Source organism: Anser cygnoides, chromosome 5 (genome assembly GCF_040182565.1).
Source record: "Anser cygnoides isolate HZ-2024a breed goose chromosome 5, Taihu_goose_T2T_genome, whole genome shotgun sequence".
NCBI lineage: Eukaryota > Metazoa > Chordata > Aves > Anseriformes > Anatidae > Anser > Anser cygnoides.
In genome coordinates, this window is record NC_089877.1 from 6,837,095 (window position 1) to 6,852,178 (window position 15,084).

The following is a 15,084-nucleotide window of genomic DNA, read 5'->3' on the forward strand; positions in this document are numbered from 1 at the left end:
TAATGCTCATGTAAGTGAGAGATTAATGGCTGCTGCCAGTCCTAGAGAGGTCAGCCAAGGCTTCTGCAGGTTTCTGCCAGTGCATGTGAAAGCACCTCTGTTCATCCAGCCTTTGTCAAGCATTCTCTTGGGAAGGAGTCGCGCTGAATCACGCAGTGCGCTGAGATGCTGAGGAGCAACTATCTCAGTCCTATGCAAACAGAAATTACAATCAGGCCTGAACTGAAGGTTTCTGTTTAACAGCTGAAAAGCTGGAACGCTTTGTGGCACTTTTCCCACGAACAACAACACATGCTGAGTTATTTAACATATGATTTTGGCAGTCCTATTCCACCAAAAATTAGCCTGTCAGTGCAAGTCTTCCTCAGTTACAGGAACTGGATTGATACAGCATCAGATTGTTTTTGGTTTTTGTTTTCTCCAGTTTTATGCTAAAATGCATTGCTTTACGAACATATAGACCACAAATGTTTACTTTTAATGTAAGCTTTTTTTTTTTTTCCCCATGTTGTTTACCTAGCTTTTGGGGGGCTAGGTACCTGCATGTACATAATGCACATACGCTGTTCTTTTCCAGCCATAAGAAGGTTATTCTTCCTATAAATGTTTGCCACACCGTAAAAGTGGCATTTTTTTTTTTTGCTTGTGCATTTATTCTGGCTCATAGTGTTCTCAGTACAATTAAAAACAAACAAACAACAACAAACCAAAACAGTCCAAGGATGGTGTTCTTGAGTACTTATCCTGCAGTTTCAAAATGTAAGATGTCTAAGAAGTTAGTGTACCTACTTTCCCTTCAAGAGGAAAGTTGCATAAAAAGGCAGTTGTTAATAGGTGAAATGTCCTGGCCACCTCTGTTCTGGGGTCTTCAGAAACTCTTCTACTCAGAGTCTTTAATTCAATGTAAGACAATTTATGCAGTAAGAAACAACTTCTAAGAGTTTGATGACACTAATCCTACCTTTCCCAGAAAGAGATGCAAGTGGCTTTTTTGTTTCCCATGACAGAACTCTGATTTCAATGGAACAATTTCTCTAATGTAAAGTAATAAAATAATGAATGAAGGTATCAACTGCTCTCTGTTAATACAGCATTCTGTTATATTTATTTGTCAAACACATAGCAGTTATTCTTACATTACATATACATACATTATTCTTAAAAAGCCTACCTGACTTTAAATAACTACAGGACTTACTACCTTATGCGTGTTTCTAAGAGCTCCCTAAAGGAATTCTGTATTTAAAACTACACAGCAGAAGTCTAAACTATAGACAGTTAAAAAAAAAAAAAGTATTTTGTATACCCGATCTTATGGTTAAGAATATGTCTAATAAGTGTGTTGCAGAATAGGGACCCAGATCAGCTCTTTCAGGGGAAGAGTTAGGGCAGCATGGAGCCACCGTCTACTGGGTCTAGCACCTGAGATAATATTGAGTTAGTAAGTACGTGTTTCCTGACATTACATTTCCTGACATTACATTTCCTGACATTACGTTTCAAAGTGCTGTGCAGACATGCTCTCAGGAATCCAGGAAAGGCAGACACATTTATACTATTTGAAAGCAGAGGGTTTGAAATCACTTGAAGACTACTTTAGACACATTGTAATGGAAATCTTTCATCACTTGTTATCCCTATGATAGGCATGGTACAATTAAGTTCTTGAGTGTTTTGTTAGGAAAGTAAATATTAATCATGTTATTAAATACACTATTAATTTTGAATTATATTATGTCCACCTGTAGCAATATTTTGAAACTGACACAATTGAGTAGGAGATGCTCTGCCTACATGACTTTGCATGTATTGAGTTGTACCACTGATCCTGAGGCTCTCATAGCCTTAGAACACTGCAAAAATCAGCTGCATTCTGCTCCTTAAGATTTTTATCCATTTTACAGTATTTTATCCCATGACAGACCCATAATGCAGAAATTTAAAATAAATAAAGGATGCATGGAAGCAAGTTTTCTCATTTTCCTTCCTCCACTCTTGTGCAGTTGTACACACATGGCACACACTTTGCAGCACACCATAACATGCTAGCTTAGACATTTCAAAATTTTTGATATGAAGAGTTTAAAAATATGTGCCATCATAAAATACATTTGTTGAGCTTGCTACCTTATTCTGGTAATTACTTTCTGCATGGACACTTGCAAGCAGGATACCTTGAATTTGAACTATTTCCAGTATCTGTATGAATGATGACTTTATGAAGCTGGCAAGAACCCAGACCCTTCCACACATACCTCAACAACACATCTGACTCAGGTGTCCTAAAATTGGCCTGTGGATCTCCCTGAAGGAAACCGCTCTGAAAATGTACACAAGTGCACACTAAACCCCATCTTTTTCACTCCTATATTGTGAACACACCTAATAAAAACAAAATAGGAATGTAGAGCATCTTTATTTCTGCTTTCATTGCAAGTAAATATAGCCAGTTTAAGTCCTTTAAATTTCAAGGCATTTTTAATCTGAGAGGTTGAATGTTTGCTAATGCCCGCAAGAAAAACATAAGGATTATAACTGAATTGATTTTGCTGTAAAAGACAAACGTGGCTCATTTCCTTCCCCTACACACATACGTGCATAAAAATGGAGGTGAATATGAGTTGCAAAGCAAATCCTAAACTCTAGGTAACATCCTTCAGAGCCCCACAGGACTGGGATTGCTGCTTTTTTTTTTTGCTTGAAGCAGGCTGTACTTTTCCACTGTGAACCTGATCAGCCTGCTGACAATTCCTGTCACATAACCCAGAGTGAAGCAAAGTACTGGACAGTGTCCTGCATCCTAATTTTTTCCCATTTTCTTTATTTTATTCTATTTTCTCTTTGTTAGCATTATTTGGCTCTCCAGCTATAGGGATGACACAAATGCAGCAAGACAAGAAAATGCTTCTCTCCCCCCCCCCCCCATTTTCTTTAAAAAGGTTAAAAGAGCACAAACATGACTTTTTTCCCTAGGTAAAATATATAGTTGCTGGTGGTATCTGCTGGGAGTGGGGGAGTTAAGAAAGCCTTTGACAATGCACTAGAAAACACAACTTTCTGCAAGACATATTTTTGAGTGTTGAATCAATTCTGTTGTGTTCTAATGCTTTGCCTGGAAAATGCACTAAAGCATGGCTAAGGAAGGTGATTGTAGAGAGTCAGTGGATAGAAACAGTAAAAATAGTATTTTGCTGAATAAAACCTTAGGTTACTTTTCATTTACTATTTAAGTAGAGCACTCTGATATACTTTATGCTGCAGGGAAAAAAATCTGTTTGATTCCATGGATTTAAAAACTATACTGAGCATATAGCAGTTTGAAGTAACTTGTAACTCCCCAGGTTTCTTCACAAAGCTGTATTAAGGTATAATCACCCTAAGCCTACTGTTAGGATCTAGATGCTAGATTCATATGAGTACACTGGGATCTGCTCTTGTTTGTGCCGAGGATACAGCAGCAGCCTTTTCTGACAGGCAGACTGAAGCGTACACGCAGGAGACGTCTGTCCCAGTCCGACCGCTGCTGGAGGTGGCAAGCTCAGAGCGCTGTGGGTCACAGCACCACGGTTCTGGTGCCAGCTCCAGGTGGTGCTGGTACTCGGGCACCCGACAGCCCGAGGCTGGAGACCAGTGCAGATGGCTGAGGAATTTGGCCTGGTTCTAATCATTGGCAAACCCTGGACAATTCTAGCCACCCCCCGGATGGGGTGCTAGGAGCAAACCAAGGACTGGGGCTCTGTTATGCATTGTGCAGCATCTCATCGCTCCTGTCAGCTCCCCTCTATCTCCCAGAAAGGCCTTTGCACAGTGAGTTGGGGCAGAACATAAGTGTGACGCCACAGAACACCTTCCAGGAAAAGAAACTGGAGTCGGGCTAAACACCAGTGTCAGCTGCAGCGGTGAGTGGTTTATGGGAGAGGGAAGGCTCAGAAACCTGTTATCTTTCGTAACTGTTTCTCCAAGCAAATACTGTGTGGTGAAGGCTTGCATGTTTAGGCAACACATTCACTTAGGAAGGGAGTAAAGAGGAGCAACAAGTCTTAAAACATCCCATAGGGTTACTTAAAGAACATGCATCTTAAAAGATCTAGGCTCTTAGGAAATCAATTAGCCACCCATTAGTTGCCGCCTCCAGAAGTCCTTTGAAGCACCCACACCACCAGCTTTTGAAACTGACTTCTGACACAGGTTGTAACCTACAAGATGTGCCACATTGCACTTGGATTGAATTCTAAAGTTAATTAAATCCTAGCAAAGTCTGATATTTAATGCAAGCATGTTGTGCTAGCCACAAAGGCATCACATGTGGTAGTAATATACCAATGAAGTAAACCCACTATTTTTTAGCTAAGAAATTAGTTGACTGCATACATCATTAAAAACTGCCTATTTTAAGGAAACGGTAAATGAATTACCTATTATGCCTCAACTTGGTGAATCTTTTTTTTTTTTTTTAGGGGCTTACACTACATCAGGTATACTTTTTCCAGGATGAATGATCTGTTTATTCAACTTAGAACATTTTGCCGTTGATAAAAATAACAGTACAAGTATGGAAACACATTTCACACCCTTGACCTTCCAATTCTGCACCTACTGCCTACCAACTGCACATCCACAGCATCTGTTTTATTGAATGAACCTTAAAGTCACAATATCCTGAAAAGTGCACTGGCTTTGAAGAAAAGAAATGAAAATGAAGAATCTGAAATGGAGCAGAAAATACTGCTCTCCCAGAAGTCTGCAACTAACAGAACAAATTAGATGGCTTATTTAGATGATATATTAAGGAAAACATAAAGTCACGCAAAAGACTTAGGACCATTACGTAGACAAAAATAAGTTTCATCAACACAAAAACAGAATTTGGGAGTTGCATAGAAAGAGAGAGAAAATCCTCCTTATGTTCTGCTTAAAGGCACAGCAGGTAAGCAATTAACCTAATGCATTTCACCTTAATCTACACCTGTCCATGTCCCAAAAAAGAACCAGGGAAAAGAAAACTACAATAAAATGAACGCTGAGTCAATGAAATTTGACTGACGGCCACATAAAAAGGTTGAAATGTACTTTAATGCCAAGCCGTTATTGTCTGAGTAGCACATCAGAGGTGGTGACAGTAATAGTCTATTTTGTTTCATAAAGAGTGAAGAAAGTTGTGACAAATTCTTAGCCATTTACTGGGGGAGGGGGGGGGGGGGGGGGGAAGGCCTGCATCATAACCTCTTACTTTGCTGTACATAAGCTATTAAAATTAAAATAGTGCCTATAACCAGCTAAAAGACATGGATATGCACTTGTGTACACAACTGAATAAGGGATTACATCATTATCATGACATTAAAGCCATTAATCAGAACAAATGCTGCTCTGAAATAGCATTATTCTGAATATTTTTAAAAAGCATTATAAAAACGAGGGGCTTTGTACAGCAGGTTCTTTCTGGCCCTTTTTTTTTTTTTTTTTTTTGTACTGCCAGCTAAACATACCTTGAATGCTACTTTAGGTAATGATACCTTTTTAATTAACATGCCGTCTATTTGCTTTAACACCTTCAGCGTGTTTCTAATTTAACGATATGATTAAGAAATGTGAACAGGCTTTCATTGATAGGAAAAAAAATCTCAGCTCAAGTTAGGATTGCAGTTTCTGACAATGGCCTATTTCTAACTATGCTTGACACAGGTTGGTCACAAACCAGTTTGGTGTGCTTATCCCACTTGGTGCTGTCAGCTCAGGCAGCATTTTTGTTTCCCTGATCCCTGTGTAGTCCCTGAAGATGTCCAGCATCTCCCCACCTTTATAAATACAATACACATTCCATTTCATCTAACCTGCAAATGCCTTTTGGTGTCTGGACATGTGAATGAGGGTAAATTATATTCCTAAGTATGAAATGAGATAAAGACACTTTTTTTTTTTTTTTTAATTTTAAATTTTGCATATAGATACTGTTTGCTAGAAATTTAACTAGTAAATTGTTCCAGTTACTTGGTGCATATGCAGGAAGAAGGGCAGAGGATTAGTAAATAGACATAGAATTGTGTGAAAATAATGCATACAAGACTACTCACAAATTATGAAGGGAAATTATTTTGGCTCAAGGAAAGACAACAGATGGTTGGGAAAAAAAACACAAAACAGTAACTATCAATGGGAGGAACATGTAAGGAAAACAAAAGAAAAGACAGAATGGGATGAGTAACTTTGTTTTAATTGGATGACCATTAACATCCATGAACAAACTGTGTAAAGTTCTTGCAGTGATTGTTCTTAGTTAAGAAGTCTTTTCTATGTTTTAATATGCAACTTTTTTTCCTGCCTAGTGATATTTGAATTTTAAATAGAAAGTAAATGGTAAGTGATAGAAAATGGAACTGCCATATGTGCTTGCTCTGACAAAAAAAAAAAAAGATTGAAACATTATTTTTTTTTCTTTTCCAGCAAACACATATGTTCTGCCTTACTTTTTGAGATTGAATTATGAATTTCTTTATGTGGGTGTCGGACCATCTGCCAAACAATGAAGTTTCCCTAACTCTCAATAATACACATAACAGTTAAGACATTAACTCTTTTTATAGGTATGATGTGATTTTTTGATTAGGTTTTAATCAAAACCTAATCAATGTATATGACTATAACTGCAAAGACTTCGGTAAACACAGTACTTTACATGCAACTTTGTGCTGGAAGAGGTAGAAATTTGCAGAGGACTATGCTAGATTTGTGGTGCTAGTATACAACCCAGCATTAATCTTTTTTTCTGTTTAAAATAAGAGACTATGCTCTTTATTTAAGTGGAGCTCCACAGAACCATTAAAATAGGGTAACCCGGCTATGAGGACAGCATATGGCATTGAGTTTACTCATCCTCATTTAGTTCCTAAAATGTTAATACAGTGGAAATTCATATGGTTAAAAACCTTTGTCTTAACTATCCAAATGTATATCTGTATTTTGAGCTCAACTGAATTCAATTTCAAATTTAGATGAATTATCAAACCTGGTAAAAATTACAATTATTTTATATGGATTTTTAAACTGTGTCCTCTGAGACTTCAAGTTTTTCTTCTGGCTTTAGTGAAACAAGTATTTCTGCTCTAAAAACGTTAGGAAGATTTTATGCACTCTGTTTTCAATATAAGACCATAAAGTTACCACTTAAATCAGTTTGTTAATTGAAAGCTTTCATTTTGAAATCAAGGCCTTTTAAAAGAAGTGTTTTGATTAGCTCTGCTGATGCATAAAGATATCGTGCAACACAAATGACTCCTGCATGCAGCTGTCAGGAGTACACCGACACTTCTGGGAAACTTCCAAAGTACGTCCCCTAAAGCTCAGCATGTTCTGCAAGCCAGGACCACCATACGATTTTGGGGAAAATGGTGGTTCTTAAGACAGCACATCACCATTGTGGTGGAGGGATATACCGCAGGAAGGCATGGTATACCACAGAAAGCTTTCGGACCTAAAAAGCAGACATTTACCCTTGCCAAATGCAAAGTTGGAGCACTCAGAATTGGTTTGCAGCTCCAGAGAGGTTTATGTACTTGCCTTCATGTTATCAAAAGGCACAACAACTAACGTTTTCCCCCATATATATACATTTTGTAGATCAGATTGTCCTTTATGCATTACTATTTCTGATTAAACTGGGGGTTAGAATTCTTCTATTTTTGACAATATTAAACTTCACTGGATTCATCCCAGCTATCTATAAAAATCACAGAAGGAGAAAATAGCTGAGCTAGACGCACCATCGTGTTACCATAGAAACAAGCAACTCTGTCTGGCCTTCTCATTCCTCTCACTTTGTACACAAAATCCCCAAACTTTGAAAATGTTTCTTAGTACTGAAGTGTCATATAGTGGAAGGAAACTTCATTTGCATCTGGACAGACGGATATTCGATTTAACCCCATTTTAGGCTAGGCAGTGCAACGTGACAGTGGAAGATAACAAGAGCGATTGGGATTTGTGGAAAAAAAGTCTAGATCTTTAGAAATAAAAAGTAAAGACACATGTTGTAGTGGCACTATTGAAATAAAAAGTTGCCAGGAAAAAAATCAAAATATACACTTTACAGAACATTTATTTTGGAGGAGGGGGAGAAGCAACAAAAATCTGTGCATCACATGCTATTCCCAGGATGCATGCCATCAAATTGCTTCAAATATTTAATTATTGGGTGCAAATAGTACATCCATGCTAGGGAACAATTACAGCTAAAAAGCACAGAGCTACCAGAATATATACATTTTTTTTTATGGCTTTATCTCTTTTTAGTAGTACTGTATCTAAGTACTACTTACTCAGTGGTAGGTATGATAGCATCCCTAAAAAGCTCTGCAGGAATTTATTGTTACCACCACAGATTATAATTAACTGGATTTTTTTTAAAGTCTAAAACGAGAAATATTGATTATTATAATTGCAAACCTGTTCCCATGTGAGCAGTTCAGCATGAAACTTGAGATTTTTGAAGATAGAGCATTTTCATCATCTCCGCATAACAAATACTTTGCTAGAAAGCATTTTTCCATACAGGATTATGACAAAGAGATCTCAATAAATAAATTGAATACATAAAACTAAAAAAGAATACTTATTTTAATTGACATTTTTTGATTTATTCTGTAGATAATTTATTTTTTGTCTCCAAAATGGCATCTTTATGGCCTTTATTATATTTCCTATTAAAGCTTTTAATTTAAAGAAGCTTGCTTCTAAGGAAATAGGTTGGATTCAGAACAGTTCTATGACTCTAGTTTTAGGATTTTTTTCACTTCGGGATTTTTTTTTTTCCCACTCATAATTAATGGAAGAAAAATGTCACATTGTAGAATGACTAAAGAATAAGTGTTTCATCATCTCCATCAGTCTGTGATATATAAACTGAAGTCTTTTTGCAAGACTAATATTGGCCATAATACAGTGTGCAAATGCTGGTTCATATATGCTGCTTTCTTCCACTTCTTGCTGTTTCACCAAAATGTCTCACTTCTACTGTTGTGAATTGTTCTGCATTCCAAAAGGTCTCAAGCTGAAAATGTTTCCCCCACCAGTGTGAGCTCTGCATTCTGAATTTGTTCTCACATTCTTTTTCCAGATTCCACTGAGTCTTTCCTAAAACTTTTGTTCATCCATTTATGCTTTCTATGGCATCTCAAATAAGGTTAGTTTCAGAAGAAATAATGAGCTGCCACACAGTAACAAGTGACCATGGGAATACTGAGATCTTTACACATTCATTAAACTTGGTCAGATGTAAATGAGTTTTTCAAGTCCTTGATTATCAAGTCATTTTTCCAAAACATGGCAATACAAGCCCTTTGCAGTTAAATAACTATTATAACATTTTAAATGTAAGTAAAACACTGTATTTTCCTCTAGCTTGGCATGGAAATTTCAATCCGAATACTTAATGTACAGTGAAATTAAACCAACAGAAAATAAGGTATTGTAATAAGTATCATGCAAGGTGAACTCTAACTGATACATAACATTTCCCATATTTTACACTCGCTAAAAAATGAAACCATTGGTCGAATTCACTCAGACAACAAAGTGACTGAGTGTGCTATTTTCTGTGTTCAGGCAAACCCTGACATAACTTGATACTACTCTGTGCCAGCACTCAATCATAATGGGTGTAACAACAGACTGTGCAACACCCCATAGGAGCACAGATGTGGGTGTTTTACTTGAGGTCTCCCGTCCCGTCCCCTCTCTCCTCTCCTCTCCATTTAAATCTCAGGAGTTACCCTGAGATGTTTCAAAAAGACTAAAGGTATAGTTTCATTTCATAAGGAATCTTCTAATTGAATGCACAGGAACTGGAATGGCTGCAAAATTCAAAACTGCCTCTTTTCTACTGAAGTTGATTAAAGAAAATTAATACATTATTAATTAATAATTAATTAAGAAAATTAATAAATTATTAGGTACTTTTCAATGAATTTTAGTGTGCATGCTATGAGGAGTTTGGTGTGGTACTTGTGAATAATTCTACCAACCCTTAGTAAGATGTTCCAGAAAGACTAATTCACCGAATTAATTTACAGACATCATTGTCAGCTCTTTAGTCTATAGGGCTCTGGGCATTTCATTATTTTTTATCTAAAGCCTCTCTGTTATCAGAGCTGAAAGGTGCATTGATTTGAATCTTCCCCTCTCAATGCTGATTAATACAGATTTAGTAGAGAACAGCATTTGACACTGACATTGGGATTCTGAGTTAGGCACTGCAAACTGTCTGGCTCCAGAGGAGAACAGGAGGAGAGGATTTCTGGCAGGGTTTGGAGAACAGGCACATTCACGCCAAGACAGGTGGTGGCAGCAAGGCACCGAGGCACGCAGCACATCGCCTGCATGGCAGAGCATCCCCAGGATACAGGCCGTGCACACAGTGCTTTAATTTCATAACGGCACTACTGGATTGGACACATTTTGGTTATGCGGATTTCCTCAATGCTTAAACAAACCATCTCTGTCTACGCCAGTCACTTACCTTTTGTCCCTGCAGAAAGTGGAGCATTTCCTAAGAGAGGTAAAGCATTTCTGTAGGAAGGCCACGTCCTACAGGTGCAGCTGTAGCACACAGGTGTACACGAGGTGCTTTCATTCTGTGCCAGGGTCGCTGTGCGCTTGCCAGGGGCTGACTGGCCCTAACGGCTGCATGAGGGCGCTTCTGCCACCCTTCTGCTTCAGGCTGCTCAGCGCAGGGCAGCACAGCCCGGCCAGCCGTGCCGCCACCACACGCCTTCTGCACGGCCCGACCTGACCCGACCCAAAATGCCACCAAAGGGACGTGGCTGGCATAAAGCGCTGCACGGTTTCAATCCAAATGTTTGTTATAACTAACTGCTGTGAGCCATGTCAAATTAAAATATGATAAGGGAGAATAAGGACATTGATACTAGTTTAGTTTTACCAAAATCAGAGGTACCAAGCAAGCAGGGAGAAAACAGATTTTTTTTTTTTTTTTCTACAGTAAGATGCCTGGTCAAGGCCATGCACTGGGCATCCATTTCTTCTTCCTCCAACTGCCTCCACATTAAATTCTCCAAAAAAAGTTACTCCCAAAGTAGGTAGCACAACAAGGTAATGACTTTAAATACGCCCTATAAATATTTTTTAATATAGAACTTATCAAGGGCAAAATGCTATCTTTAAGCCATGGAATGGGAATGCTTACATTTTATCTAAATATACAGTTTAGAACGAAATAGATAATTCACATATATGGATAGTCAAATTCATTTCTCATGTTCTCCAGACACATAGGCATAAACATCAGTTTTATAAGTGATTTTAAAAAGATTGTTTCTGAAATATTTTAATAAAATCTTAAAAATATTCCTCAAATAATGTATTTATTTGGTAGGAAAACGCCTATTTGAAATCTTCATACTGCATTTATTGTGAATGGAATGCAAATATACTTAATTTACCTATTTCCAGCACAGAGAGATTAAACAAGTAATGGAAAATCAGTTTCAACTAGATCTAAGCAAACTATTTGCACTATCATTTATTTTAAAATGTATTTTTGGGTGAACATAAACATTTTTTCCTAAGTTGAATTCAGTAAAAAAGGAAACCAATGTAAGTGTTTTCTTTTCCAAAATCTACCTAACTCACTCATTCTATTTTAAATACTGGGAAGGTGTGTTTAAAAAAAAAAAAAAAAAAGGCTAAAAACCTGGAAATGGAACAACATATTTTTGTTGGCCAGGAACAGTCTCTCTCCCAAGGCAGCCAGGGAAATGAAAAAGCTATCGTCATTTGCATAACTGCCATAAAATAAAGACAGAGCGATTTCTAATTAATGGGAACATGCCACTGAGCTGTACTTATTCCACACATACCCTTCCCCATCTTACAAAGCTGGTTAACTTGCTCTTTACCAAACACTTTCAACATGAATCTCTTTCTCAGAGACTCTTCTGCCTCCCCTTCCTTTCTTTTGAGGGGCAAATCCTAGTGATTGCTTTCTTTCTCTTCCTAACAAATACTTTATATTCCATGTAAAGTTGAGCAAAAAGAATACGATATGTGATAGTAAGGGGCTCTCACTGTGGAGGTTGCTTTGACTTTTACATTCAGAGACAGGCGTTGCCATTCAGATCTCATCAGGAGGAGCAGAGAATTAAACGTAGACCTCCCATGTACCAGGAGAATCTTCCGTATAATGAGGAATAGTCTTTATTTCAATGGCCATATGGATGTGTGGCTAACAAATAGTATGCTTGAAGATTTCTGTCGGATCAAGCCCTTGCTGATAAAATAGGCAGGGGAACAACTGAATTATGGAAGTTAATTTGGGTTGGTTGCCATCTGTTGCCTATCAGAGGTCCCCTCACCCTTGAGAAAACGTAGTCAGCTCTGGGAACACTGAAAGTTGGTTGTATTTTTATGCGTTTAGTAATGTCACTAATAGCTACTTAGGTACGTAAACACTTCAGAAACCTTCAGTTGAAGATGAAAGCTGAAATTTTGGGAATTAGGTGTTTACAGCAAATGGTTGTTTAAATGCTTTCCAATGTCCTTTTGTAAATTAGCCTCTCTCTGTGAACCATGCAAAACTTGCAGTGTGTGAGAAGTAAAAAGAGAGGCTCAGTGACACATAACATTTACAAGGCTGGAGTCTTTCAGCTCTCTGCCATCTGATGGAACTGATTAGATAATATTGGTAACAGTAATGTTGTCACAAATTGTTATTAAATCTGCTTTCACTGCTGAAGCTGTCTTAAAAGTATGCAACTGTATACACAGCCTTGGGCTTTTATCTTTAGTTTTACACAAGGGTATTTATCAGTGAGACGAGACAACATTAAGGGTGTATGAGTTGTAAAGAGTAGGATATCAGACACAATAAATTGAGATCTTCAACAAGGAAGAGTAAGATGAAGAGAGAGTTATTTCATTACACTTCAGAAGATAGTAAAGAGTTCCATATCTGACTTAAGTGGTTCTCCATTTAACAGTATATAAGTAATCATCCAATGACCTAAACATTGAGGCTACCTTGAGGAACAGTTTTGGGGGCACAAAAACAATAAGTTACAGTGAAAAGAAGAGAAAAGAAGAGGAAAAAAAGAAGGGGGGGGGAGGGGAGGGGAGGGGAGCAGAGCGGAGAGGAGGCATTGAATTCCCAAGGACTGTGATGAGGACTCACAAAGTACAGCAAATTCACTGCAGGATCAAAACAGTGATGACTGTTTTCCATGTTTCCAAACATTTGCTTTTTTACTGAAATTGTGGCAGAAGAATTCTGGGAGAAAGTAAAAACTGAAAGAATTTTCACATAGAACAAAGGCAGGAATATGTAAAAGAATGTGTCTGCATCATTTTCTCCAGAGAGTGTTACCCATCAGCCCAAACATATATTGGATCAGAGCCCTTTTGCATTTCCCATCACCTTTCTATAGGATACTATTTGATTGATTTCTGGAAGAGTTTGCTTTATTGCCCAGCTTAGTCTTTTTATCTGTCTCGATGCTGAAAAATACACTTGGGTATATCCTGTCTTATTTTCTGATGTTTCTCTGTGCAAGCCAGGAAGAACAGCCCTAACCTCTTCGTAGTCAGAGGAAAGATACCAAGGATATGTAAAACTTGGAATGGAAGGGGATTGATGGGATAATTTGTAAAGGATGAAGAGCATTCTAACTTACAAATTGTTGGGACTAAATTGTTCTATCCATCTGAATTGTAAAGGAATAGGCCTCCTTTTCTGCCTAGCTTCTCATTCGAATGCTTACTGAAGTGTTTTCAGGTAATCTCCAAATAAATGGGGAAGAGCTGCTTAAATGGAAAAGAAATAGAGTAAGGTCTGCAAACAGTCAGGAGGAAGAAGAAAACCACAGGAGCATGACCACTCACTCAAACATTACAGAGAGCTGAAATGGAAACAGGAGAGACATAAGGAAGGAGGAGATGATATTTTAGACTTCAGATAGTTCCAAATTATAATCAAGAAAAACACTTATCACTTCAATATACATTGGTTATAACTAGCAATGGACGGAGGAGGTAAAAAGTTTGGAAAAAAGTGTTGCTTTCGCATAGAAGAAAAAAATAAGACAGGAGCATGAAAAGTAACATTGATGAATATTTCAGGAAAGCCTAACCTTTTAATATAAGCTAATCTCATATCTTGAATATTTGCATTGAAATATTTTGTTTACAGGTTGATCTATTAAGCCTAAAATAATTAAATAAACTAGAAAAATTAATTTGAAAACACATGATGTTCGTAATAATAATTACAAGCACACTGATGGAGACCTCTCTCTCAACACATTCTTTCTCCTAACGGGGGCTCCAAGGCTGAAAGGGACAGGAAAGAAATGGAAATAGGCAGCTCATTTGTGCAGGGAAGTGAAGTTTTCTTGCCATTTTTTTTAGTCTGCAAGGTATTTGGACAGAAAGCTAAAGCCCTTTTTTCAATCAATAGTTATTTTTCATTTTTTCAAGTCAATAGTGCCTTTTCATGAATCAGGAACAGCCAGAATTAACATATAAAAATACCTGGAAAGACGGAGTATCTAAAGCAGTATTTAATAATTTATATGGTACTGAGCATTTAGTAATGGAATATATAACATACTGGAAAATAATGTCCATCCCATGTCTGATCCATGTTTGTATTAGGAACACTTCCTTGCCTGGAGAGGGATTCCAGGCAAGAATTTTAAGGGCATTAGCTCCTGTGGAGTGTGATGCATACTATCTTTGAAAGTCTTGTGTTCTGTATCACCAAATTCTGCTGCCATGGCCTGCTTATTTTGCAGTTGCCAGATATGCAGATTTGGAGACCAGTTGTAGCATCTGCATTTGCTGTATTTTATCTTTCACTTTGCCAAAGGCCAATGATTTGAAGCTGAGTATGAAAGTAAAATTTGCTTCTGCCTGAAACACAGCTGAGAGAAAGGCAGCAGTGAGCTGTGCTCTTGTTTATACAAGTAAGATAAGAAAATCTACTTCCATTTGACAGCATATTGTATACTGATACCATTACGCTCAAGGAAGAGTGCATTCCCTGCAAGTACTTTAAAGTCAGAATTTCAGACACAC

The 15,084-nt window shown here is 37.6% G+C and overlaps 1 protein-coding gene and 1 long non-coding RNA gene across 7 annotated transcripts in view; one reads left to right on the top strand and one right to left on the bottom strand.

Annotated features, from left to right (window-relative positions):
- The window catches only part of LOC106033922 (uncharacterized), a 291,778-nt gene that overhangs the window by 255,594 nt on the left and 21,100 nt on the right, over positions 1-15,084 (top strand). The window contains exon 7 of one of the 4 annotated variants that reach the window (XR_010831804.1): positions 4,458-4,927. The exons of 2 other annotated variants lie outside the window; for them this stretch is intronic. This is a non-coding gene — a long non-coding RNA (uncharacterized lncRNA). Of the gene's footprint in view, positions 1-4,457; positions 5,212-15,084 lie in introns of those variants that run through there. One more of the 4 variants, XR_010831803.1, reaches the window with a different exon arrangement.
- Positions 1-15,084, bottom strand: part of SPON1 (spondin 1) — a 230,062-nt gene that overhangs the window by 10,705 nt on the left and 204,273 nt on the right. The window lies entirely within an intron of this gene.